The following is a 5718-nucleotide window of genomic DNA, read 5'->3' on the forward strand; positions in this document are numbered from 1 at the left end:
GATCATACTCTTTTATACCCAGTTTTTACTATGCATTTGTTCTGCCCCACAAATATTTGCATTGGTAGGATTGGGAACTTGTGGTTTTGGTTGTAGTGCTTGAGGTAGGAACCTAATACCTTTTGATCACCCCGGGAGTATACATTATGCTTATTATTTCTTAGCCATGCTCGTAGACGGGGATTGGATCATGATTCACACATGGAAGTTTGAGAGTTATTTTAATCATGGATAACATTAAGGTGGCAACTTAAATACATGTATGGGTGGATTGGTTGAGGCACCTGGAGTACCCAGTGTTGTCTGTTTTGGAATTATGGAGTACCCGTGTGATTATCCTATGGAATGCCACCCAGGCTCAAAGGGATCATAAGATTATTCATGCTAGAAACTTCCGTCTGCAGCCACAAGCCATTATGGGCTCTGGCATAGTTGAGTATGTTGCGTGAGCTCTTGAAGAGGTAGACTAGCAGATGTAGAGGGATGTAGGTGGTACTATCTACTCGGAGTAGAGAGTTAATGCTTCAGAAAGGCTATGTCTCAATCATGGATGCGGTCGAGTCTTGTGGAGAAAAGTGCACATACCTCTAAAGAGTGTACAAACTAATCATGGTTAGCCGTGTCCCCGGTTATGGACATCTTGAGTATCTAGTACTTGAATCTATTGATGTGATCTCATCACGTTACTTTAATTAATTATGATGTTGGGTTAATGATGATACTTTTAATTGGGTTTTGAGTTGGGGTTACCTTCTCAAATAATGGGCAACATGGGAGTAGTTAAATAAATTTATTCCTTTGTTGTAGGGAAACACTAGGTTTATGCAAAACCATGATACTTACATCCTCTACTAGCCAAATATTGCATGTAGATATAGTTCTTGCATTATCATTGCTTTACAGTGTAACTATGCCAGCATATTCCATGTGCTGACCCGTTTCGGACTGCAATGTCTTATGTTGCAGACTACTCAGACGACGAATAAGGTGCGATAGGTCGTTGTTTTGCACTCAGCTATGCCATTGGAGTTGATGGACTCATTTACCTTTGAAGCTTCCGCAGTTATCTAGTTTAGATGGCCTTCAGCCATGATTTATTTATGTAATCATACTCTTTATGAGGACTCGATGTAATAAGTGTGTGATTGAAACTCTGCTATAATTCCTCGAGTACCGTGCATGTCAGCATTACCGATCCAAGGATGACACTGATGCATAGAGACTTGACCATTTGAGGTCTGGTCGCTACAAGATCGTATCAGAGCACACGCTGACTGTAGGACACGACCACTAGAATGAGCCACATGATTTCTCTTCTATACTCATTTCTAATTTCTCCTCTCTTTCTACTCTATAGATGGCGGACCCCAGGAACAAGTTCACTTAGCCGGATGACGACACCCCTTTCGGAAAGCACTTGAAGGAAGTCACTAAGTATCTGAACATCGGATTACCAAGCTTCACGGGGACTTCCTCTACATTTTTACCGGAAGAGGGGCACTGGAAGATCAAAGTCTGGATACGTGGGAGGACCTTTGTGCCAACAACAGAGCCTATTGATTTCTACCTAGATGCACCAAGCTGGAGTATTGGAAAGAGCATGGCCGCACATATCACCTTGGGACGCATATGTTAGGTGTATCACAAGGAGCTAGAGAATACCGTCTACCAGATATGTGGCCGCCGAGATGACAAATGGGAGATGATTCGCACCAGGAGGGATGGATCAATTGCAGCTTGCATCCAAGAGAAGGGAGATCATATTCGTCGACAGGAGAATCAACAAATTATCGACATGAAGAAGATCAAGAAACTGGTGAAACAACGAGCTGGAAGAGGAGATCAAGTCTACATGCGATGGATATGAGGAAGAGATTGCTATACTACTGGAGAAGAATGAAGACCTGACGAAGAAGCTAGGAGTATTCATGGGAGACCCCGGCACCAAAGAAGGACAACCAACCAGGAGACTACATCATCCTCGACGACACCGACTCCGACCCTGATAGCGATGATGACTACGTTGATGAAGATGGAGCAGATATCATGGAGTCTTCTTCTGATGAAAATTTCTAGATGACCACCATTGTAAATAGTAGTATTTCCCTCCAAGTAATTGCAACGATCGAGTTTGTAGTTATAGGATAGACCGTTTTGTTTGATCTTGTGTGCTAATTGATTGAAGTGAAATTGATTGTGTTTGTCTCATGAGCATTATGGGTAGTGAATCTCTCTTAGACCCCAATTCTATTCTATTTTCTCACCCCTTCTAAACCCATCAGATGCCTCAGAGATGTGACAATGGATTTGCCTTCCCACCGGAGCTCACTCAGTTGATCCAGCAGCAGAATACCTTGATGCAACTTTTAGTCCAGAATCAGAACCAAGGAAACAACAACAACCCACCACCACCACCTGTTGATCACCTAGCCCGTTTCCTAAGGTCGAATCCGCCGGTGTTCTCTAGTAGCACTGAGTCGATTGTTGCAGATGATTGGCTCCGCAAGATTGGAAGAGAGCTGACCACTACAGGATGCACATATGCGGAGAGAGTGCGCTTTGCCGCACATCAGCTTGATGGACCCACAACATCATGGTGGGAGAATTTCACAGCCACTTACCCCATTGACACTGTTACATGTGATCAGTTTCAACAGGCTTTCCGCACTACACATGTTTCAGCAGGAGATATGAGCATGAAGAAGCATGAGTTTCGCAACTTGCGCCAAGGAGGACGTATAGTGGGTCGGTATGTGGATGAGTTTAGTAAGTTAGCACGATATGCCCCTGATGACTTAGTTATAGATGCCGCAAAGCAGGAGAAGTTTCTGGAAGGACTGAATGATGAGCTGAGCATGCAGTTGATGGTGGCAACATTCAACAACTACCAGGAGTTGGTAGATAGGGCTCTTATGATTGAAGGCAAGCAACAACAGATTGATAATCGCAAGAGGAAGTATGGAAAAGGGAGGTACACTTCTGGAGCCCAGCAGAAGCCCCGCTATTCCCCGTACTCAAGAGGACATACCCACAACCATGGAGGCAATAACCATGAAGGACACACGCATAACGGAGCAAGTTCGCACAACCATAGTGGCACCGGCAGTGGCAATGGGAATGGAGAAAGCAACAGCCAGAACCGTTCCAACCCTTCAACACTAGCCAAGAGGGATCTGAGCCACATTACCTGTTTCAAGTGCCAGAAGACCGGACATTACGCTACTGAATATCCTGAAGCAAAGAATGGAAATGGCAACGGAGGTTCTGCCAAGAAGCCCAACCCCTTCACCAAAGGTCAGGTGAACCACATCAGCATGGAGGAGATTGAGGATCAACCCGACGCAGTTATCGGTAAGTTTTTGATTAATGCATTTCCCGCACTTGTTCTTTTTTATACTTGTGCATCGCATTCATACATATCAAGATAAATTGCCAACCCAAGTCCTTAGGTCACCCATGTTAGTAAGCTCGCCAGGAGCAGAGTATATGGCCAGCCGATGGTGTGATCGGTTACCCCTAAGCATTGGTAGCCATGTGTTTCCCTCTGACCTAATAATTTTGGAGTCACAAGGATTGGATATAATATTAGGCATGGATTGGTTATCGAAGTATGGAGGAAACATTGATTGTGCTAGTAAGTCGATATTCCTCACCACCCAAGAAGGAAGAAGGATCAAGAATGTATCCCGGCATGTGCCGAAGAGGACTCAAGTGAATTCCTTATCAGGAGTTGTACAGGAGGAAGTACCAGTGGTGAAGAATTACCCCGATATTTCCAGAGGAGTTACCGGGCATGCCATCGAATCGAGACATTAAGTGTTTGATTGAGTTTTTGCCATGCACCAGGCCAATATACAAGAGACCGTATGGGATGCCCGCACAAGATCTAGAGGAAATTAAGAAGCAGATTAAGGAGTTACTGGATAAGGGTAACATTCGACCAAGTTCGTCACCTTGGGGAGCCCCGGTGCTTCTAGTGGAGAAGAAGGATGGATCTTTAAGGATGGTTGTTGATTATCGTGCGTTGAATGAGGTGACAATCAAGAACAAATACCCTTTGACGATGATCAATGATTTGTTTGACCAGTTGCAGGGAGCTAAAGTTTTCTCTAAGATTGATCTTCGATCGGGTTATCACCAGTTAAAGATTCGAGAGCAGGATATACCTAAGACAGCTTTTACCACAAGGTACGGGCTATACAAGTATACCGTTATGTCATTTGGTCTGACTAGCGCACATGCCTATTTCATGAATATGATGAACATAGTGTTTATGGAGTTTTTGGATAAGTTCATCGTGGTGTTCATTGATGATATATTGGTCTACTCGAAGAACGAAGAGGAGCATAAGGAGCATTTGCGTTTGGTTCTCGAGGAGCTCAGAGAACATCAGTTCTATGCCAAGTTCAACAAATGCGAGTTTTGGTTAAAGGAAGTTGGATTTCTCGGACATGTTATATTTCGGAGAAGGAATAGCAGTAGACCCTACCAAGGTTGCTTCTGTGACTAAATGGGTGGCACCCACATCAGTTGGAGAGATCAGGAGTTTTCTTGGACTCATAGGATATTACCGGAGGTTCATGGAGAATTTCTCCAGGATTGTAAAGCCCATGACGGAGTTATTGAAAAGGGATAATTGCATTTGAGCCCTTAGTTGTGTCACCCTCGACAGGAATACCCCTAGTTTTGTAAAACACGCGGTCTTGCCCAACTCAGCTAGCTTGCTTTGTGTTTTTGCCCTTCCGGCACGGCTTCGTCCAGTCAGCGCCGTTTGACCGTAAGCGGCGCTAGGTTTGGGACAAGTCTTGCCCCCCGGTCGACCTAACCAGCTCACACTCTCTTGTTCCCCACTGTCTATCTTTCTCTCTCACCAACCCTAGCTCGCTCGGCGGCGGCGAAACCCGCACCGCCAGATCCATTGGCAGGCGATGGGGGAGACCGGAGAAAGCGTCGGCGAACGCGGCCGCCGCCGTCGGGACATCACATCCTCACTTCAGCGTGGAGGCAGCAGTGCTGCTGGAGCCAATGTCGACAAGGGCAGCGGATCTGCACGGGAGAGCGTAGGAGGCGACGTCGGCGGCACCCACAGCGACAAGGGCAGCGGATCTGCTTGGGAGCACAGACAAGGCGACGCTGGTGGCACCCACGGCAACAAGGGCAGCGGATCTGCACGAGAGCGTGTACAAGGTGATGCTGGCGGCGCCCACGGCGACAAGGGCAGCGGATCTGCACGGGAGCACGGACAAGGCGACGCCAGCGGCGACAAGGGCAACGGATCTGCACGGGAAATTCCTGCGGGGTAAGTATTAGACCTAGATTTGCTCGTGTTTACTGCTGTAGGGTTGATTCAACGATGCTTTAGGCTAGGTTTTGTTCGTTTTTTCATGGGAGATGGCATGTTTTTTATCGTAGGATGAATCCAGCGACCGCGTTCTATCTATCTATTAGAATGGAGACCACTGTTCTTGTTTCTGTGGGTACTAAAGGAAAAGATTGTGGCTTCACTTTTCCATTGTTTGTGGACAACACTACGTCATACCAGGATTTTAGGGCTGCCATTTGTGCTAAGTATCCATGGGGATTGTTTGATTCTGTTGAGATGAGATATTGGGATAGTAGTAACCTTTGTTGGGTCCCTGTAAGTGTGATTCAGAGTTAGGTGTGATGTTTGCAAGTAATGCACAAACTATGTCATGCAACTTGGAAATCACAGTGATA

This window comes from Triticum aestivum, chromosome 2B (assembly GCF_018294505.1).
Source record: "Triticum aestivum cultivar Chinese Spring chromosome 2B, IWGSC CS RefSeq v2.1, whole genome shotgun sequence".
NCBI classification, from domain to species: domain Eukaryota; kingdom Viridiplantae; phylum Streptophyta; class Magnoliopsida; order Poales; family Poaceae; genus Triticum; species Triticum aestivum.